This window comes from Pelophylax lessonae (assembly GCF_965119305.1).
Source record: "Pelophylax lessonae genome assembly, chromosome: 13".
Lineage (NCBI taxonomy): Eukaryota > Metazoa > Chordata > Amphibia > Anura > Ranidae > Pelophylax > Pelophylax lessonae.
In genome coordinates, this window is record NC_138780.1 from 192,027,999 (window position 1) to 192,052,300 (window position 24,302).

Consider the following 24,302-nt stretch of genomic DNA (forward strand, 5'->3'; position numbering starts at 1 on the left):
CCAGGCTCCCCATAAATCTCCTTTAGAGCAGGCTCCCCATAGATCCCCCTTTAGAGAAGGGTCCCCATAGTTCCCCCTTTAGAGCAGGGTCCCCATAGATCCCCCTTTAGAGAAGGGTCCCCATAGATCCCCCTTTAGAGAAGGGTCCCCATAGTTCCCCCTTTAGAGCAGGGTCCCCATAGATCCCCCTTTAGAAAAGGGTCCCCATAGTAATCGTGATGCATCGCGGAATCAAATCGTATCGAATCGCGACCCTAATAATCGTAATCGCATCGAATCGTGAGGTAAGTGAAGATGCGCAGCCCTACTGGTAACAGGAGCATGATCTGACAAAGTTATTGTTTCAATTGATGTTTTACCCATTACTTCCAGTAGTCGGTGTTCAACCAGTATATAATTCCAGCCTCGAGTAAGTTCCATGAGCGGAATAGTAAAAGGAGTAATTCTTATCTCTGGGAGGTTGAATTCTCCAGATATCAACTAATTGATGTTGGTGCAATATTTTTTAGATTATTTTTAAATGCTCTACCCAACTCCTCCCCACATGGGACGACACATCAAGCCGTGGATTCATGGTAAAATTTAGAATCTCCTGCAACTATTACCTTGCCTTCTTTAAATTCTCTAAGTTTCCCCAGAGTCTTCTTTAGATAGTGCGTAGGGTCAGAGGCGTAACTAGAACCTTCAGGCCCTCCGATGCAAACAAATCATAAAGACCCCCCCCCCCCGGACCCCTGGCTGGGGCCCTTCCCTTCAAGCCTGGGGCTCTTCCCACTGATCCTGGGGTCCTTTACTCTCGTTGTGGGGCCCTTTATTACAGTCCCGCAGCAGGACCCTTTCACAAGTTCTACAGTGGGCCCCCTTCCTGCCATCTTGGGGCCTCCCCACGGTGGTGGAATGCCAGGGCCCGGTCGCAAGTGTGACCTTTGTGATTCTGGAAGTTCACCCACTGGTGTCAGTAGTTTTTATTTTTTGGTATTTTATTTGTATTATTTTTATCATTTTATTTTATTTTTTTACAATGTCACTGACTATGACTCTGTCCATTCAGAAAAGGAAGGAGCTGGTAAATTACATATTTACCGACCCCTTCCTGGTTCTCTATTGTGACACATCGCCTGCAGCAGCTGGCAGGAGAGGGGAGGGAGCCCAGTAAGGGGGGGGGGGGGGGGGCAGGGGAGCACACAGGGACCCAGAGACAGCAGAACACAAGTGAACTGGATAGGAGGAGTGGCGGGGGCAGAATACAAAGGAACAAATCTCCTTCGTTTGCCTCCTGCAGCTGCAGGAGGAAAAAGGAGGACACTGATTTTTCTACATGCTTTCGCCACCGCCCCCCCCCCCCCCCCCATCCAGGTGTTCAGGGGAGCCGCACCTGCCCCCTGGAATATGGGGCCCGGTTGCAGTTGCAACCCCTGTAGTTACGCCCCTGTGAAGGGTTCTTATTAGGGCAATATATATTTGCCAACATCACTTCCATGTTAAATAATTCTCCTTTCAGAAACATGAATCTGCCATCCGGATCCATCTTTATTTCTCTTATCTTGAACCTTACATCGTTTGCAAATCCTATTGCTACCCATTTCGCCCTACATGATGTTGAGTCTGCGCAGTACCAAGCAGGATATTTTTTTGAGTCAAGTGATAAGTGGGTTTCTTGTAAGAAGACAATTCCTGCTGTGTAGTACTGAATTTCTGTAAGAATCTTATGTCTTGTAGACCTTTCACAATGTATGTTAAGAGTTTAATTTTATTCATGTCCATTTTCTATTTCACTTTGCTCCCCTTTCTCTCTGTCTCCTCCTGCATTTGCATCATTGCTGCTTTCCCGAGAATTTCTCTCCTTTAAACTCTAAATCTTGTGGAGGAAGAGAGAAAAGGGACCTCTCGGTAAGAGAGAAAGGGCACATTAGCATCATTCAAGAAGAGCCATCCCCCCTACGCTCCCCCCTGTTCTATCATGACCCCCCCACTTTCACCTTCCCTTCATCCTCCCACCCCTCTACCCTCTACTTCTTAGGCTCAGTTCATATATATATATATATATATATATATATATATATATATATATATATATATATATATATATATATATATATATATATATATATATATATATATATGTGTGTGAATTTTGTGCGTTTTAAACCGCATCCATTTTGCATAACATGTGCATAACAACATAGTTTTCCATTGAAGCTGTTCACATATCTGCAATGCATCCACAGTGCGAATTTAAAGAGTCCTGTGTGTTTTCTGAGCACTGCGGTGCGGTTCAGGTGCCAATACCAGGCTTGGTACTTTCTTTGGGAACGCTTCTAAATCGGATATGTTTTCAGTTTGGAGCGCAAATTTTAAAAGAGGAGAGCATGGGGTCCCCCCCCCCCACAAATCCCTAACAGAACCTTAGATCTTGAGGGGAACCCCATGCCAAAATTTAACATAAAAAAGGTGTGGGCCCATAACTCCCCAAAAGCCATACCAGATCCTTCTTTGAGCATGCAGCCTTGCAGGCCAGGAAAGGGAGCACCCCCTCCGTAGCCATTCCAGGCCACATACCCTCATGAGGAGGTGCTATGGGTTAGATGGGGCTCAACATCACTCACTCCACTATACCTTGTCACCATGTTAATGGTTTCAAGAGCCTCCCTTCCCCCCCCAGATCCCAGCCCCCCTGTATGTAAATAAGTATGAGGCGTCTAAAACTGTTTTTTTTTTTTTTGACAAGTCCTTTATTAAACATCAAAAACATTGTCCCCCCAAAGTAAATTCAGCATCAATCAGGATGGACGTTATAGGTCTGAACCTATTGCTGGCTCCCGCCATCGTCCAGCTCTGCTGCCTCCCTAACCAAGGGTTGGGGGCAACCGATAATGTTAGGATCAGGTTCACACAAGTGCAGTGCAAATTTCAGGTCCGTTTACTGCGAATTTCCAAAGTAGCAGTCCAGCTGCGATTTCGATACCGTTCTGATGCAAATTTTAGGAGTGGGTGGCCGCCGGCATCCTTAACAATAGCTGGGTTTTAAGAAATGGGCCAGAAATCTGGCCGCTGCATCCTTAACAACCGATGACTCATTACCTGTCGGCTGAATGTAATCCAAAGATTTGCTGGCGATAAAATTTGAGAAAATATTCAGTGTAAGGGCCCACCCCATCCCCCCCCCCCCAATTCATTCCAGCCCCTTCGGGTCTGGTATAGATTTTGAGGGGAACCCTATGCCTACATTAAAAAACAATGGTGTGTGGGTCCCCCCCCCCAAAATCCACACCAGACATTTATGTGAGCATGCAACCTGGCAGACTTGGAAAGGGGGGGCGAGTGAGTTCCCTGCCCCTGCACCTCTAAATATACCTGGCCACATGTCCTCAACATGGGGGGGGGTGCTTTGGGGTAGATGGGACTCCCCTCCCCCTCCCCCAAAGCACCTTGTCCTGCTAATGGAGACAAGGTACTTTGGGGGAGGGGAGCCCCCTTACCCCAAAGCATCCTCCCATGTCGAGGGCATGTGGCCTGGTATGGTTCAGGAGGGGCACTCACTCGTCCCCCTCCCCCCTTTCCTTGCCTGCCAGGCCGCATGCTTTGATAAAGGTCTGGTATGGATTTTGGGGGGACCCCCACACCATTTTTTTTTTTATATTTTTGCGTGAGGTTCCCCTTATAATCCATTTCAGACCCAAAGGGCCTAGTAGTGATGTGGGGGGGGGACTCCTATGCTGATATATTTCACATTTTATTGCTGGCAATTCTTTGCATTACATTCAGCTGTCAGCGGGTTGTTAAGGACATGCCAAACAGGTTTCTGGCCCGCTACTTAACAACCTGCGATTGTTAAGGACAGTCCTTTACCCGCAGTTGATCCAGAGGAAGGCGAAAAACCCCAGCAAAGCATAATATAATTTGCTACAGCAGGGGAAAAAATTCCTTCCTGATCCCCCGAGAGGCAATCGGATATTCCCTGGATCAACTTTCCCTTTACTCCTTGTGCAAGCATTAGGCCCTGTTCACATCTCAGCGTTTTGTTGCCTGAAGCTCAGAAAAGTACATGAGCTTCTTTTTTGGCAGATTTCAAGCGTCTTTGGTTAGATGTCAATGCTTGCAAAAAATGCCTAAAAAAAACCTCCTGAAAAACGACCTTCTTTTTTTAGGCAATGACAGGATTTTTTCCGTCGCTTGTTCAATCCTTATGAGTCTTTCTTCATACGCTTCTTCTCTCCTTGCGAGTCTTTCTAGCATCTCTGCAAGTTTGTTATTAATCGCTGCAACTTCTTTTTCAGTCGCTTTGTGTCTTTTTTCATCTATCATGCATACTTCATCCAGCATTGTTTGCATTTCTTCCCTTGCAGCGATTCTTCTTTCCATATCTCTGCTTTTTTCATCCATCATGATGCGCACTTCATCCTTTGCTGTGCATCTTTCTTCCATCACCGCTGGGACATCATTTCCCTCTGCGTCTCCTTCTTCTCTCATTACATGTTCTTCCTCCATCGCTGGGGGTCTTTCTTCCACCTCTGCGCTTCCTTTATCTATCATTACCCTTTCTTCATCCATCGCTGGGAGTCCTTCTTCTATCCTCTTTAGCTTGTCCATCCCTTTTGGTCTGTTCTTGCAGCATTTAATTCTGTAGTGATAAAGAAAGATATATTAGAAGAATGTTTCCATAAACCATCAGAAATTTTTACAAATAATAGTGGACTCCACCTAAATCTGTGTTTGATAGAAAACCATTACACACGCCATCACCCCATTTGTTACTGTTACCAGCAGCCTCAGTTCATTCACCCCTCCCCCATAGAACGCATGTTAGAGGTGTGTTTAACCTCTTCCCGTCCACGCTATAGCCGAAAGACGGCTACAGCGTGGATCTTATTTGCCAGAAGGGCATCCATGTACGTCCTCCCATGCATCAGCTGCCTGCGCACTCCCTGCGGAGTGCACTCGGCTCACTCTGTGATCAGCGTCCCCGGCCCCTTACTATGTGATCAGCTGCCAATGACAGACGATTATATGATCATGTAAACAGCAGCCGGCGATCAGCTTTTTTTTCTCAGCGTGAGGAGGAAAAAAAGCCAATCGCCACTGCTGTCAGAGGGACATCGGTCCCGAAGAGGAGAGGAGCATCTAAGCCCACCAGTGCCACCTACCAGTACCCACTAGTGCCACCTACCAGTACCCACCAGTGACATCTACCAGTACCCATCAGTGCCACCTATCAGTGCCAATCAGTGCCCCATCTTAAGTGCTTCCCATCAGTGTCACCTACCAGTCCCTATCATTGCCCATGATTGCCACCTATTTGTGCCCATCAGTGCCATTTACCATTGTCCTTCAGTGCCACCCATCAGTGCCGCCTCATCAGCGCACATCAAAAAATTACCTGTTTGCAAAATGTTATAACAAACTATAAATACTGTTTTTTTCTGTTTTCTTTTCCCCCAAATTTTCGGTCTTTTTTTTGTTTGATTAAAAACCCCAGTAGTGTTAAATACCACCAAAAGAAAGGCGTGTAATGGAGAAAACCTATGAAGAACGTGCAATAACTTACCTAAAGTAGCATCCTACTGCAGCAGCGCCGATCAGTAATAGAAGACCAACTCCAGCTAGTATGCCCGCTAATAGAATGAGGAATTTTTTCTTAATTTGATAGAAGTCCTTGCCTAAAAATTTCACATCGGGATCGAAGACTAGGCTTCCCGAATTATAACTATTGGTCTCTGTCGTCGTTGTTGTTGTTGTTGTAGTTGTTGTCATTGGAGACATGGTGGGGACCTCCTCAGTGACAGTGACTGAAGGGGTCTCACTGTGTATCTCCAGGTTTCTTTGGTGCTTCTTGAGTCTCTCGGTATCAGCGGCGGTCTCAGTGGAAGTGGGATCTGATGAAATAAAAACAAAGGAAATCAGCTTAAACGTCCGAATAATGAGCTATAAAGTTGAACAAACAAGTTTGCATTCATATCTCTAAATCTAATCCAAATGACCCGGGTCCAATTGGTCCTGAATCGAGGACAAATCAGATCTTTGACATTTTTGGATAGAGCGGGGGAAGGTTAGAGCCGTACTTTTCCTCTTACTTCCTGTACAAGGGACCAGGATCACAGGAACAGGAAGTGGTGACAGTCCTCCCCAACGGGGGCACAGCAATGCAAACCTAAAAAAGGATCAAACTCTTCCCCACCCTATTAACCACTTCTGGACCCGGCTCATTTCTGACACTTGTTGTTTACAAGTTAAAATCATTTTTTTTTTGCTACAAAATTACTTAGAACCCCCAAACATATTATATATAATATATATATATTTTTTTATTTTTTTAGCAGAGACCCTAGAGAATAAAATGGAGATCGTTGCAATGCAGCGGTCTTCCAAACACAATTTTTTTTTTTTAACTCACTTTTTTAAATTAAAAAATAAGAAAACAGTAAAGTTAGCCCAATTGTTTTCTATAATATGAAAGATAATGTTACACCGAGTAAATAGATACCCAACAAGTCATGCTTCAAAATTGCACACGCTCGTGGAATGGCGACAAACATTGGTACTTAAAAGTCCCCATATACGACACTTTAAAAATTTCTACAGATTACCAGTTTAGAGTTACAGAGGAGGTCTAATTATTGCTCTCACTCTAACGATCGTGGCGATACCTCACATGTGTTGTTTGAACACCATTTACATATGTGGGCGGGACTTGCATATGCATTTGCTACTGCGCGCAAGCAAACGGGGACGGGGCGCTTTCGTTTTTTTTTTCTTCCTATTTATTTTATCTATTTTTTATTTTTTTTAAAAAGTTTTTGATCATTTTTATTCCTATTACAAGGAATGTAAACATCCCTTGTAATAGAAATAAGCATGACAGGACCTCTTTATTGTGAGATCTGGGGTCAAAAAGACCTCACATCTCACATCTACACTAAAAAAGAAAAAAAAAGTAATTTTTTTATGATGAAAAAAAATTGGCTCTATAACCACTTTACGACCGCCCGCCACAGATGTACTGCGGTAGGCAGCCGCTCCCAGGCGAATCACCCTACATGTAGGGCGCGCTCGCTCTCGGGAGTTTAGGGGGCGAGCACGTGCCGCCGGCGGCACGCTCCCACCCCCGCTCGTCAGCGGGGAAGCCGATGCAGCGCGCACCGCCGGACACCCTCGATCGTTCCCCGCTGAGAGAGAACGGTCAGCTGTTGTAAACACAGCTGATCGTTCTTCTCTCTGGAATGATCATAGAACGCATGTGATCTATATAGGATCACATATCTCTATGGTCATTTCAGAAGCCACCCCCCCCCCCCCCCCACAGTTAGAATCATATTTCTAGCACTATTTCTAGCACTGATTACTGTAGTAATGTCACTGGTCCCCGTAAAAGTGTCAAAAATGTCAGTTAGAGGTCCGATCTGTCCGCCGCAATGTCGCACTCCCCTGCAAAAAATCGCAAATTGTCGTTATTACTAGTAAAAAAAAAAAAAAAACAACAATAAAAATGACCTAAATCTTTCCCGTAGTTAGTAGACGCGATAACTTTTGCGCAAACCAATCAAAGTACGCTTATTGTGATTTTTTTATTTTACCAACAATAAGTAGCAGAAAACAAATTGGACTAAAATGTTAAAAAAATTTGATGTTTACATTTTTTTGGGAGAATGTTATACAGCAGAATGTAAAAAACGTTTTTTCTTTTTTTCAGAATTGTCGCTCTTTTTCTTTTTTTTATAGCGCAAAAAATAAAAATTGCACAGGTGATCAAATACCATGAAAAGAAAGCTCTGTTTGTGGGGAAAAAGGGACATCAATTTAATTTGGGTGCAGCGTCGCACGACCGCGCAATTATCAGTTAAAGTAACTCAGTTAGGGGGAAAATCTTCCGGTCCAGAAGTGGTTAAAAAAACATTGCTTTCTGTGTCCCCATTGGATAAATTCCCCCTCCCTTCTTCTGCATTGGACATACCAAGGAACTGTCCATTGTAGGAGCATAGGGGAGCGCCATCTCCCGGGGGATGGGGTAGGTAAATATTTTCTTGTCCCCCTAGATACAAGCAAGCAATTTACACTTGCAGTGAGGAAGGCGCAAGGGAGGAATTTTACTTTTCCCGGAATCAGGCGCTAAGATCTATTCTATCTTGTCACCTCCTGCTGCTTTATTAATAGGATGTAAAGAAACTCACAGAAGATACAGGAGCCATGAGTTGGATTACATTTTAGGGCAGTCTTCTGGCTGTACAGCTGCCCCACCACTTCTACAGGGCTTTCATTATGAATCCCCTATTGTAGAATTATTGTATGTAAACAAAAAAAATAATAAGTTTGATGTTTAATTGAAGAGCTGAAGCTAGATGCCATAACCCCGGTATTACATTTTCCCACAGACGCCGGGCTTTTTTCATAAAAGTGATCCCAGTGGCTGATTAGTCTTCAGTAGACATCCCCCCTCCCCCCACAGCAGGAGAAGACCCCCCCATAGAATGAACAATAAACCAAAACCTGTAATACTTACCAGTCACATGAACAATGACCCTCTTGAATGGAAGACGCCGGACGTTGTCCACAGTGAAGCGGACCTCATAGGTTCCGCTATCTATTTGCAGGACCGGGCTGATGACCAAGGAGCAATCCTTTTCATCTGAGCGGGTCAGATGCAGATTCAATTTTTCACCTTGGTGCTTCTGCAGGTTGGTAATATCATGGTGCCGGATGCGAGTGTAAGGACCACCTCCTTCCGGAGTCATTCCCCACTCTAATCCATACCTGCTTGCACCAGAGAGATGATTGGTGGGGACCACACATGGGATCACCAGTTTAGAGCCGGCTTTAACCTCCTGGCGGGTGTACAATGGCCGGGCATGAGCAAATTCCACACCAAATAATACAAGGTGCAGAAAGCAGAAAATAGCGAGCATTTTAAAAAGGCTCATTTTCCAAATTTGTCACAAAGAATAGAGAAAAGTGACAAAAAAATAAAGATCAGTATATTCACTCAGCTAATCAGAAAGAAATCTGAATATTGGCTTTGTAAATCAAATGAGAATTCTCAGAGCCAGATCACACACAGGTGTGTTCACTTCAAGAGTCAATCTCAACTGACGCAGCCTCCTCTGCTGAGCTCCTTTTATATAGGAATCTCAGTGGCAGTTGGGATGCACTTGACCACAGAGCTGTGATTCGTTATGGCAGTTAAAATCTTGCACACTGCTTGATTTTACTGCTGCAAAAATTTTTTTCAGTAGAATTCCAGCCTTCAGTACTTGCAAATGAAATGTCAACAAACGGTTAAATCCCCCCCCATGTTGTTTATCCCAATGAATGACTGCTGGGGAATGATTCCCTACATTGCACTACATAGGTGTATGGGGGGGGGGGGGGGGGCACGGTGGGTTTAGACTGGATTTATTTCTGCTTGTCTTCTTTTGTCAGATCTCCCTGACCTCAGCTAAAGATAGATCCAATGATTTCTCAGTTGGCCAAAATTAACCACTTCTGGACCGGAAGGATTTTCCCTCTTAATAACCAGGCCATATTTTGCCATTCGGCACTGCCTTATTTTAATGGACTATTGCGCGGTTGTGCATCACTGTACCTAAATAAAATTGATGTCCTTTTTTCCCCACATATAGAGCTTTCTTTTGGTGGTATTTGATCACCTCTGCGTTTTTTTTTTTTTTTGCGCTATAAGCAAAAAAAAGAGCGACAATTCCGAGGAAAAAAAACAATATTTTTCACATTCTGCTATATAACATTCCCCCCAAAAAATTAAAAAATGTAAATTTTTCAACATTTTAGGCCAATTTGTTTTCTGCTACATATTTTTGGTAAAAAAAATTGCAGTAATAAGTGCATTTTGATTGGTTTGTGCAAAAGTTATCGCGTCTACTAACTACGGGAAAGATTTATGTAATTTTTATTGTTTTTTTTTTTTACTAGTAATGGCGGCGATCTGCGATTTCTAGCTGGACTGCGACATTGCAGCGGACAGATCGGACCCCCTAACTGACATTTGTGACACTTTTGGGGGGACCAGTGACATTGCTACAGTAATAAAGTGCTAAAAATATCCACTGTTACTGTAATAATGACACTGGCAGGGAAGGGGTTAACACTGCTGGTGATCAAGGGGTTAAATGTGTACCTAGGGGCGTGTTTCTAACTGTGGGGGGACATGGCTTGTGAAATGACCATAGAGACATGTGTTCCTATATAGAAGGATCATAGGCACTCTGTGATCATCCCAGGGAGAAGAACGGTCGGCTGTGTTTACAATAGCTGAACGTTCTTCTCTCTCAGCAGGGAACGATCGCGGGTGTCAGGCGGCAATTGGAGCCGCCTGACCCATTCATCGGCTTCTCCGCTGCCGAGTGGGGGCGGGAGCTGCCAGCACATGACCGACTTAGACCTACGTCGATTTGCGCAGCAGAGCCACATTGCCGCAGTAAATAGGCGGAGGCCGGTCAGGAACCGGTTAACGGTCACTTTGTTGGAAATAAATCGGCGTCTAATCTCGGTGTGTTGGGTTTGTGAATTATTGGCTGAGTTTACCTTTTCCAGAAAATTACCAATACAGTCCAGGGGCAGAGTTGTATAAAGTACTCGAAACCCATACTTGAGTGAAAGTACAAGTGCTCGATCAAAAAGTGACTTGAGTAGAAGTGGAAGTGCTCGATCAAAAAGTGACTTGAGTAGAAGTGGAAGTGATCGATCAAAAAGTGACTTGAGTAGAAGTGGAAGTGATCGATCAAAAAGTGACTTGAGTAGAAGTACTAAAGTATTCAACTTTTTTGTACTTAAATATTGCAAGTAGTTTTTTTTTTTTAATTTTGCTACTCAAGTACTGAAAGTAAAAGTACAAGTACTGTGTTATGTACAAGCAAAGGGAGACAGACTCCTAGATTGTATAAATAATCAAAGCACCACGTCCCAGTTGAATATGTAAAGGGAAAAGAAATAGGGCTCAAGGATTGAAGGGGACTTTGCAATAAGGGTGCTGGTAGAACAATATAATGGTACAACTAATGTATCAAAAAATATTAATTTTATTAAAGAAAACAAATCATTAAAAGTTAGCGTACTGTATTCAAACAGATACACAGCATCAATAAAAAACATTTACCATTTCAGACCATGTTCTTATATGCAGTTTAAATACCATAAAGTGTACAACAATTTCTACAAAAGGGTAAACCGTGTAGGGATTTATCCTGTACCGCAGAATATTGATGTTTTGTGCGGAAATGTGGAGATATCCACACGTTCAACCCGACATGTTTCACGGCCGGTAGCCGCTTCCTCAGGGGTATTATTTTACGCACATAGAGAGGGGAATATTTGTTACACACAAATTTTATGGTAAGAACACTGAAGTGGAAAAAAGAGAGAAAAAAAAAAAACAATGGGTAAGTATAAATATTCAAAGAATTTCTCATAATGTTAATGGTGTAGATATTAATACATTACAATGCAACATAACATTAAGTATTTTACAAATATGTCCTGCTGAGATAAATTGATCAAATATGGAAAAAAAATAGTGTATATCACACCTGTCTGGTATATGGTCAGTCACCAGAGTGGTATCATGTCAGGGCCGCAAGGTAAGGGGGAGGACCCCCCCGGGGCGGATACGGGAGCGTAAACAAAGAGAAGGGCAACACTGCTGGGGTAAGGACTTATATGTCTAAAATTGAAGAAAATTGTGTAAAGAAACAGATATTGGTATGGATCCTATATGGTATATAAGGTTCCATATATTAATTTGCATAAATGTCTAAATATAGGACTTTAATCATAATCTTACCCAAACTGCTCCCAAGAAATTGAATATGGGCAGGGGCGGGCAAAGATATGGTAACAACCATACGTATGGAAGGTAAGACAGGCAGGTTCTTATATTTTGCCACCTGGAAATAAATGGGACGGGTAATGTCACATAATTTAACAGCTCTATAAAATAGAACACACACCATGTGCTCCACCCATCATGCAGTGGTTGTAAACATAGTGAAAAAGTAGTCCAGCCTGGGTGCTTGGTGGAACCCTTAGTATGATATGTAATCACATGAAGTATCAATGTGGAATCATCTAGTAACATATATAATAAATTGTGATGAAGTATTAGAAAGTAGGGATCCATCAAGCACATAGTATGAAAAGAGGGGGGAAAAAATGTGACCGTGAAGGTATCCAAGAGAGTTATGAAAGAGCAAGGAAACAAATAGACTTGGTAAGATGAATAGGTAGACCAAACATCACAGAGAGTGGTGTCTTGGTCCATGTGGTTTAAAACCAATCGTAGGATTACCTGCAATGATGTGTCGACGAGGCGTCCCGACCCTGCAATGCAAGGAGAGACGCCCGCGTCGCCGCCTAAATGGTGAAAGCTCCACCCAGATGACGTGTAATGCGAGCGTGTCGCCGAGTCATCTGGGCTGGCGCCGGGAAGTGCGTGCGTGCGCGTCATTCGCGCCTGCGCACTGGCCAGCGGTCAAAACGTCATTGCCGTGCGACTGCAAGATACATGGAAACAACAAAGCCATGTCAGCAAGTCGGGGCGTGACGGAGACAGCCAGGGCATCACTCCAAAAACATAGGAATGATGCCCGACGTCACGTACCCGCCATAGGGGGAGGCACCCAAAGCGATCCTAAAGACATAGATAGCTCTCTTCTGGTGATAGGGACCAAAGACAAAGAAAAAATTCCCAAAACGATCCAATATCTCAGGGGACAATAATGTGTACAGAGATCAATATTATTCACAGTAAGCAAAATTCCGGATGTCAGACACAACACATTTTTGAATATATACATACATAGTATACAAGAATAGTCGCATGTACCATTGTATACAGAAATAAATTAATAAACAATGAGGAATACATCTCACTGAAAAAAAACCAAAAGTTTTATCCAGGCATAATATGTCTTGGAATATAAAACCCTAGGTATGAAGTTTTATGGATCCTTATAACATGGCTAGGTGAAGCCGGGCAGGCAAAGAAAAAAAAAAAAAGGAAGGGGAAAGAAAAACAGGGGGTAGGGGAGGAGGAAAGAAGGGTTATTTTGGAAATCAGTGGCAGATAACATCACAAGAACGATTTGTATGTGTGGGCTTCATTCAAACCCGGAGGAATAATGGCATTGAGTTTTTCAATCCATATAGTCTCGCGACGTAATATTTTCTTATCCCAGTTTCCTCCTCTAGGGTCCGGAGAAATAATCTCAAGGACCCTAAAGGAGACACAGGAATTATCAAACCTGTGATGCAGGCCGATATGTTGAGTAACCGGGGTGAGGATCTTGCCCCCCCCCAGAGTAATAGACATGATCGCCCACCCTTTGTCCAAATTGCCTAATCGTTTTGCCAACGTAGAAGGCTGAGCATTGGCAGCTCATGAGGTAAATTACTCCACGCGTGGAGCAGTCGGCATATCCAGGAAGTTTGTGGATAGAGCCGTTAGGTAGTCGTGTAATAGGGCCCTCCTCGATCCAGGGGCAACGGGGACAATCACCACAACGGTAAGTCCCCGAAATCCGCCTAGGTCGAGGGGGGTCACTGCGATAATGACTTTTAATGAGGAGATCACGAAGGGATGTCCCTCTTCTAAAGACCAACTCTGGATATTCCTTCACATATTTGGAAAGAGTTGTTTCTTCGCTCAGAAGGTGCCAATGCTTCTGAAAGATGGCTCTTAGCTGTTTATTGCTGTCAGAGTATTGAGTTATTAGTTTTACAGTTTGATTAGAGTTAGTTTTGGTCTTCTTTTGTAGTATGTCCCTTCTACTCTGGTTCTTCGCCTTTTTAAAGGCCTTCCTCAGAGTAGTACGGGAATAGCCTCGTAAAAGTAGTCTTTTTTTTTTTTTTTACCTTCCATACGTATGGTTGTTACCATATCTTTGCCCGCCACTGCCCATATTCAATTTCTTGGGAGCAGTTTGGGTAAGATTATGATTAAAGTCCTATATTTAGACATTTATGCAAATTAATATATGGAACCTTATATACCATATAGGATCCATACCAATATCTGTTTCTTTACACAATTTTCTTCAATTTTAGACATATAAGTCCTTACCCCAGCAGTGTTGCCCTTCTCTTTGGTTACGCTCCCGTATCCGCCCCGGGGGGGTTCTCCCCCTTACCTTGCGGCCCTGACATGATACCACTCTGGTGACTGACCATATACCAGACAGGTGTGATATACACTATTTTTTTTCCATATTTGATCAATTTATCTCAGCAGGACATATTTGTAAAATACTTAATGTTATGTTGCATTGTAATGTATTAATATCTACACCATTAACATTATGAGAAATTCTTTGAATATTTATACTTACCCATTGTTTTTTTTTTTTTTCTCTTTTTTCCACTTCAGTGTTCTTACCATAAAATTTGTGTGTAACAAATATTCCCCTCTCTATGTGCGTAAAATAATACCCCTGAGGAAGCGGCTACCGGCCGTGAAACATGTCGGGTTGAACGTGTGGATATCTCCACATTTCCGCACAAAACATCAATATTCTGCGGTACAGGATAAATCCCTACACGGTTTACCCTTTTGTAGAAATTGTTGTACACTTTATGGTATTTAAACTGCATATAAGAACATGGTCTGAAATGGTAAATGTTTTTTATTGATGCTGTGTATCTGTTTGAATACAGTACGCTAACTTTTAATGATTTGTTTTCTTTAACCACTTGCCGACCGCCGCACGACTATCTACGTCGGCGGTCAGCCCCTCACAGGCAAACTAACGTAGGGCTACGTTGCTTGCTTGTGAGGGTCTAGGGAGCGAGCGCGCGCCCCCGGGGGCGCGCTCCCGCGTGGTCACGGACCCCCCCGCGCGTGTGACCAGCGGACCCGATGTCCGCCGGTCACTCGGCGATCGGCGGGGGAGAGGGAGAATGTCAGGCAGCTTGTGTAAACAAACTGCCTGTCATTCTCCTCGCTGCAAAGACACTGATAAAACGGATCTGGTATGTAGATCCGTTGATCAGTGTCCTTACAGCTAGAGCCACAGCCAATCACAGTAGAAACCACGCCCCTAGGGACACACACAGCCCCTCCCTTCCAAATAAAGTTAACCCCTTCACTACCAGTGTATTTTTACAGTAACAGTGCATATGTATAGCACTGATTACTGTAGAAATGTCACTGGTAACCCCAAAAGTGTCAAAAATGTCAGTCAAGGGTCCGATCTGTCCGCCGCAATGTCGCAGTACCGCAAAAAAAATCGCAGATCGCCGCCATTACGCGTTAAAAAAAAAAACAACAAAAATGACAAAAATCTTTCCCTTTGTTAGTAAACGCGATAACTTTTGCGCAAACCAATCAAAATACGCTTTTTGCGATTTTTTGTACCAAACATAGGTAGCATAAAACAAATTGGCCGAAAATTTTTAAAAATTTTGATTTTTACATTTTTTTTGGGGGAATTTCATATAAAAAAATGTGAAAAATATTGCTATTTTTGCAAAATTGACGCTCTTTTTTTGTTTATAGCGCGTGATCAAAAAATCGCACAGGTGATCAAATACCACCAAAAGAAAGCTCTGTTTGTGGGAAAAAAAGGACGTCAAATTCGTTTAGGTACAGCGTCGCACGACCGCGCAATTGTGCGTTAAATTCACGCAGTGCCGAATCGCAAAATACCCCCTGGTCGGAATGGGGGTAAAATCTTCCGGGGCTTAAGTGGTTAATAAAATTAATATTTTTTGATACATTAGTTGTACCATTATATTGTTCTACCAGCACCCTTATTGCAAAGTCCCCTTCAATCCTTGAGCCCTATTTCTTTTCCCTTTACATACTGTGTTATGTAGTTATTAAAGAAAGAAGTCAAAAGTTTGAACATCATATTGTTTTTTATTATTTCAAATGCAGCTTTTATTTATACATACAGTAGCTTTTATTTTCGTATGCGCTGATAATACACATGTTTTGAGCTTCATGAAACCTGCCATCTACTGTTCTGGCAGTGGTAATTTTTATAATTGTAACGAGTAACTATGCAGCACAAAAAAAAAAAAAATATCGGAGTAGAAGTATTGAAATCATTGAAAAAATGTAGTGAAGTAAAAGTGGAAGTAGGAGAAAAAAATTCTACTCTAGGAAAGTACAGATACCGCCTTTCCGTACTTAAGTACAGTAGTAAAGTAGTTCTACTTAGTTACTATACATCTCTGTCCAGGAGTCATGGGAGAGACTACAACACCGCCCAGCTAGATTCATTGTTCATTAACCCCTTAGTGACACCTGAACACAAGTTTTTTTTTTTTTTTTTTTTTAATCATATTTTTATTGAAATTTTTCTTTACAAGAAAAAGCAATAACAAACATACAATTGATAACATTGTAGGTAACAAGACAGCGCTCACCATATAAAGTAAAGGAATTGTCCACCAAACTATATGAAGGAGCAAGGCAGCCTACGGGGGGAGGGGATAGTAGGAAGGCAGGATTCTATACCTGGACCCCTGAGGGGCCAAGGGGGTGACTTTAAGCTGCGTCTTGTAAAAAGTAATACTCAGAAATCTAAGAGCCGGTTCACACTGGGGCGACCTGTCAGGCGACCTGGTCGCCGTAGGTCGCCTGCCATAGAGAAGCTGTGGACCCGTTCTAATAGGAGTGACACAAGTTGCTCCAACTTAGAAAAAGGGTCCTGAGCTTCTTTGGGGTGACCCAGAGCGACCTGCATTGACTTCAATGTTATGAAGTCCGTGCCGGCCGCTCCGAGGTCGCAGTGCGAGCAGCGCACCACGACTTGTGAGGTCGCCTCGGCAAGTCGGATCGCTCTAATGTGAACCGGCTCTTAATCCAAATATAAATTTAGCCATGTAAACAAAATAACCGTTTTCTCTCGGAGGAGGCTAAGGGGAGAAACTAGAGACCTGGAAATCTAGTTTAGTGTAATTAAAACAACCTATGCTCTAGACATGTACGTTAGAAATAACATATTGAGAAGAATAACGAGGCCTGAAGTCTTCTGACTACTAACGAGTAGTTGGGAGAAAAGGGTAGAAGTGAAGTAGGGAGGAAGGGGTAAAAGGTGGAAGAGATAGGACAAGTCACTCCTCCCGACTCTGTCGAAGTATACCAAGAGAATTGGATGTGTCAGCCTTTCGGTACCAGTCCGTATAGCGGAAAGAAGACATAAGTGCAGTTATTTCCATGCTGGAGAAAGAATGCTCAATATAATTCTGCCAAGGAGAAAAACATTTTTGGGAGGGAGCATAGTTTTGGATTTTGCTGTCCAATTTCTCCTTGAATAGAAGATCTATTAGGTCTTTGCATACCATGGAAACCCGAGGTTGAGACAATCCAAGTTATCATAATGGCCCTCCTGGCAGCAAGTAGGCATATGTAAGTCCAAGGTGAGTTAATAGCCGTATCACGCCAGTCACGGGTATTGGATTGGGGGGGATTTTCAAAGCTGAAAAGGTAAAGGAGGGGGAACTTGGGAGTGTTCTTTCCAGAGATGTCGGTGAGATAGATGGATATTTTTTCCCAAAAGTCCGCAATAGGTGGGCATTCCCAAAGCCTGTGTAGTAAAGAAGGTTTATGAAGGCCACACTTAGGACATTGGAGATGAAAAGGCCTATTTTCGTCAGAAGAGGTGAACGGGGCATAGGCTCTATGTACAATTTTGAATTGAGTTTCCCTCCAATTTTCGTTAATCATATGCTTGCAAGTCCTGAGGTGTCCACGTATGATCTCTTCATTGATAAAAGGGTCAGGGAAGTCTTTATTCCACGAGGTTGTAAGGTTTTTTCCAGGAGAAGAAGACTGGTGTAGCAGGAGACGTTTGTAAACGTCAGAGATGGAGTAGGAGCGTAGTCTAATAGGATCATCAAGAAAGGAAGGAGAAAATCTCTTGGGCTTTGATGGGCATTTCGATTGAACAAAGGCAATGGACTGGTTATAGTAAAATTTATGGCGAGATGGTAAGCTGAATTTTGTCATAACCTCTGTAAATGGAAGAGGCAGTGGCGTAGCGTGGGTTGTCAGCGCCCGGGGCAAGGCAAGCAATTTGCGCCCCCTAACCTGCAGACTTTTAGTACTCCCTGAGTCTCTTCCTACAATAGTACTGACCAGCCTGATTCCTACACTGACCACTACACTAACCTACCTGATTCCTACACTGACCTACCTGTCCACTTCACTAACCTACCGGATTCCTATACTGGCAACTGGACTGACCTCTACACTGTCCACTACACTGACCACTGCACTGACCTACCTGATTCCTAAACTGACCACAACAGGAACCTACCTGATACCTAAACTGACCACTAAACTGACCTACCTGTCCACTACACTACACTGTCCAGGCTGGTCAGTGTAGTGCAGTGGTCAGTGTAGTGCAGTGGTCAGTGTAGTGCAGTGGTCAGTGTAGTGCAATGGTCAGTGTAGTGGTCAGTGTAGTGTAGTGGTCAGTGTAGTGTAGTGGTCAGTGTAGTGTAGTGTAGTGGTCACTACACTGACCACTACACTGTCCACTACACTACACTGACCACTACACTACACTGACCACTACACTACACTGACCACTACACTACACTGACCACTACATAACACTGTCCACTACACTATACTGTCCACTACACTACACTGATCACTACACTATACTGTCCACTACACTAAACTGACCACTACACTCCCCTTTCCCCTCTACACTATACTGTCCACTACACTACACTGTCCACTACACTACCCACTGCACTATACTGTCCACTACACTACCCACTACACTATACTGTCCACTTCTCTACACTACCCACTACACTACACTACACTGTCCACTACACTACACTGTCCACTACACTACCCACTGCACTATACTGTCCACTACACTACCCACTACACTACACTGTCCACTACACTACACTACCCACTACACTACACTACCCTGTCCACTACACTACACTACACTACCCACTACACTTCACTACACTGTCTACTACACTACACTGTCCACTACACTACCCACTGCACTATACTGTCCACTGCACTATACTGTCCACTACACTACACTACCCACTACACTACACTGTCCACTACACTACACTACCCACTACACTACACTACCCTGTCCACTACACTACACTACCCACTACACTATACTGTCCACTACACTACACTACCCACTACACTACCCTGTCCACTACACTACCCACTACACTATACTGTCCTCTACACTACACTACCCACTACACTACACTACCCACTACACTACACTACCCACTACACTATACTGTCCACTACACTATACTGTCCACTACACTACACTACCCACTACACTACCCTACCCACTACACTATACTGTCCTCTACACTACACTACCCACTACACTACACTACCCACTGCACTACACTGTCCACTACACTACACTACACTACCCACTACACTACCCACTACACTACACTACACTACCCACTACGCTACACTGTCCACTACACTACACTACCCACTACACTACACTACCCTGTCCACTACACTACCCACTACACTATACTGTCCTCTACACTACACTACCCACTACACTACACTACCCACTACACTATACTGTCCACTACACTACACTACCCACTACACTACACTACCCTACCCACTACACTATACTGTCCTCTACACTACACTACCCACTACACTACACTACCCACTGCACTACACTGTCCACTGCACTACACTACACTACCCACTGCACTACACTACACTACACTACCCACTACACTACACTACCCACTACGCTATACTGTCCACTACACTACACTACCCACTACACTACACTACCCTGTCCACTACACTACCCACTACACTATACTGTCCTCTACACTACACTACCCACTACACTACCCACTACACTATACTGTCCACTACACTACACTACCCACTACACTACCCACTACACTACACTACCCTACCCACTACACTATACTGTCCTCTACACTACACTACCCACTACACTACACTACCCACTACACTACCCACTACACTACCCACTACGCTATACTGTCCACTACACTACCCACTACACTACACTACCCTGTCCACTACACTACCCACTACACTACCCACTACACTATACTGTCCACTACACTACACTACCCTGTCCACTACACTACCCACTACACTATACTGTCCTCTACACTACACTACCCACTACACTACACTACCCACTGCACTACACTACCCACTACACTACCCTGTCCACTACACTACACTACACTGACCACTACATTATACTACCCACTACACTACCCAATACACTATACTACACTATCCACTACATTGTCCAGTACACTGACAACTACACTACACTGTCCTACCTACAGTATTCCTATACTGATCACTACACAGCGTGACCCTAACTGCTCTGTCCTAACTCACCTTAACTCTGACCCTAACTCACTCTGTCTATCTTTCTGGCTGCTGCGGCTGCCTCTGACACACTGCTAGACTGTAAAAGGACGTACCTGAGATCCAGCAGAGGAGGAGGAGAAGATTGTGTGGTGGAAGTTCACAGTCCGGAGGCGGGACTCCCATGCGCGCCACATGATGTGCCACCCGGAGGCGAGGAGAGGAGAAGGAGAAGATGCTGGAGGTGCCGAGGCGGGACTCCCGTGCGCATCTGACACCTGATCACAGACAAGCCAGCCCCGCCCCCCCCCCCCTGCTGCACGTGACCCTATTCGCCCAATAACAGGGCGCAGCGGAACATGGCTGTCTGGGGACACTGTAAAAAAATTAAGAGAACAGGCAGGAGTGACACACGGGCGTGGGATTGCGCCCCCCTAAATATTGCGCCCGGTGCGGCCGGCCCCCCCTGCACCCCCCACGCTACGCCACTGGGAAGAGGAGTTCCCGAATCAGGGTTAAACAATTGCACAGCAAGTATAAGTGAATGGTCCTTCCAAAGATTATAGGCTGTGTAATTAGAGCTTTGAGGAAACTTGGGGTTTCCATGTATGGGGAGAAGTCTTGAGACGAAAGGTGAAAGTTTGAGCTTTTTCCTGATCTCTCTCCAGGTGATTACTGTATATCTGAAAAGTATGTTGTTACGAAGATGTGAGGGTAGAGAGGACCAGGAAGAGTGGAGTAGGCCATTCAATGTGTATAGGGAGACGCAGTCCATTTCCAGTTTTAAATTTGTGTATTTTGAAGAAGAAAGCCAGTCTAGACAATATCTAGCTAAACCTTTGCTCCTGGGGAGACATAATTTCAAGAGGGATATACGGGACCTGCCACCGTCCCAGAGAAAAGTTCTAAAAGATTTATTTAGGGCTTGAATATCTGTGTGTTTTAATAATAAAGGTAGTGTCTGTAATGGATACAGCAGCCATGGGAAAGTAACCATTTTAAGAAGATGGCATCTCCCGAGGAGCGAAAGGGGCACGGATCTCCAGGTCTCTAGTTCTTTCCTTATTTTAGTAAACAAAGGGGGGATAGTTATATAGAGAAGAGGGATCCCTGCCCATTTTAATTCCAAGATAAGTAATAGATTGGGTGGCAATAGAAAAAGAAAGTGAGGAGGCAAAGTCAGTAGAGGAGCTGGGAGTAAGAGGAAGTACCTCGCTTTTGTCATAGTTTACACGTAAACCCGAGCAACGTCTGAAGATATCCAAATCACTTTTTAGTTGGGTTATGTCTTGTTTCAGATTGGAGCAGTGGCGGCTGGTGCTCAAAATTTTTGGGGGGGTTTTGGCTGCAAGAAACTTAATAACCCGGCAGTGGAAGGTGGATGAGGCACCTAAGGTATCTGCAGTCCTAGACTTGGCAATGTATATTGTGGTGTTCGTGGCTATCCAATAATTGATATATGCATCTATGGCTTCCTTTAAGCTGACCTTCCCCTCCCTCCCCCCCCCCCCCCCCACTGCCTTACTCTCTTCCTCCTCAATCTTCTACTTTTCATCTGCTTCAGTAGTGGTTATTTGACACGTTTGCTGTATTAAGACATGAGGTTATTACATATTACTGTATATCACTTCCCTGATGGGTAACATGGTCCTCGTGCCATTCCTCCTCCCCCCTGCCTTCTCTTTCTTACCCCTCTCCCTCTCCCATTTCACCATTTCCCTCCCCCTTCCATCTTCCCCCCCCCTCCCCTCCTCCCCCTTCTCCTTCCCTCTCCCTCCCCCTCCCTCCCCTCCTCCTATCTCCCTTCCCTCCTCCCTGTCCCCCCCTCCTTTCCCCCTCTCACCTCTCTCCCTACTCCCTCGTCTTCCCCCTCCTCTCTTCCTCTTCTTCACTCTCCCTCTCTCTCCCCTCCTTCCCCTTCCCTCCTTCCCTCTTCCATCTCCCCCTTTCTTCTCCTCTCCCTCCCTTCCTCCCCATCCTCTTCCTCCGTCCCCCTTCCCCTCTCCCCTGTCCCTCTTCTCTATGCCCCCCCCTCCATATGCCCCCTCTCGACCACATCTTTGGTACGACTACCATGCATAGAGCCCTGTCTGATATACTTTGTACCAAATGTACTGTTGATATTTGACCAAGCAAGTTGTAACCTTACTTTGTAACTGTTACTTTTCATTCTATATCTCTTATGTTCTGAAAAAAATTTTGGGGGGGCGCAAACAGAAAAATGTAATAGGCATTGCTTTGCGGCAAAAAACGCTGTAAAACAAATGCGTGACTTTGAGGTCGCAAAAGTGTGAAAGGGGCCTTCAGTAAAGAAGGTATAGTGTGCCCCCTGTCAATGCAGAGTGACCAGCATGCTCCCTTTTAATGCAGAGAGACCAGCGTGCCCTCTTTCAATGCAGAGAGACCAGCGTGCCCCCCTTTCAATGCAGAGAGACCAGCGTGCCCCCCTTTCAATGCAGAGAGACCAGCGTGCCCCCCTTTCAATGCAGAGAGACCAGCGTGCCCCCCTTTCAATGCAGAGAGACCAGCGTGCCCCCCTTTCAATGCAGAGAGACCAGCGTGCCCCCCTTTCAATGCAGAGAGACCAGCATGCCCCCTTTCAATGCACAGTGACCAGCGTGCCCCCTTTCAATGCAGATAGACCAGCGTGCCCCCTTTCAATGCAGATAGACCAGCGTGCCCCCTTTCAATGCAGAGAGACCAGCGTGCCCCCTTTCAATGCACAGTGACCAACGTGCCCCCTTTCAATGAACAGTGACCAGCGTGCCCCCTTTCAATGCACAGTGACCAGCGTGCCCCCTTTCAATGCACAGTGACCAGCGTGCCCCCTTTCAATGCACAGTGACCAGCGTGCCCCCTTTCAATGCACAGTGACCAGCGTGCCCCCTTTCAATGCACAGTGACCAGCGTGCCCCCTTTCAATGCACAGTGACCAGCGTGCCCCCTTTCAATGCACAGTGACCAGCGTGCCCCCTTTCAATGCAGTGACCAGCGTACATGCCCCCTTTCAATGCAGTGACCAGCGTACATGCCCCCTTCAATGCAGTGACCAGCGTACATGCCCCCTTTCAATTTAGTGACCAACGTACATGGCCCCTTTTTAATGCAGTGACCAGTGTACATGCCCCCTTTCAATGCAGTGACCAGCGTACATGCCCCTTTCAATGCAGTGACCAGCGTTAATGCCCCCTCTCAATGCAGTGACCAGCGTTAATGCCCCCTCTCAATGCAGTGACCAGCGTACATGCCCCCTCTCAATGCAGTGACCAGCGTAAATGCCCCCTTTCAATGCAGTGACCAGCGTACATGTCCCCTTCAATGCAGTGACCAGCGTACATGCCCCCTGTCAATGCAGTGACCAGCGTGCATGCCCCTTCAATGCAGTGTGGGCCCCCCCGAGACCAGTGCACTTACCTGGAGCAGCCGCGGCGGCTTCTCTTCAGTCCTGGGAGCGGCTTCTCCTCACTGTGTCCCCCGGCGGCGGGTCTCCACTCTCCTCGAGTCCTCCCGCTCCTGCCTCCTCCTCGGCCTATGGCATGGGGTTTGCCTTGCGGCCAATCAGGAAGCCGGTATTAAACCGGCTTCCTGATTGGCCAGGAGGAGGATCGGTGTGACAATAGCAAATTTTTATTCGCTATTGTCACACAATGGGTGGGCTCGGGGCGCAATGTTCTGGCTCTAATCAGGTGATTAAAAAAAAAAAACCCCATTAAGCTCCATGCGTCCGGCGCTACTGCATGCAGATTAGGGGGCCGGACGCATGGATGGGGGGGGGGGCGGCGCCCACTTGATTAGAGGTAAAAATCAGCATGTCACCCACAAAGAGGGCAGTGCGGACGTCATGGTAATACCGTGTAGAGGAGAGACTTGGGTCAGATATAGGGACAAGGGCTCTCTAGCCAAATTAAAAAGGAGGGGTGATAGGGGGCATCCCTGTCTAGTTCCTTTGTGT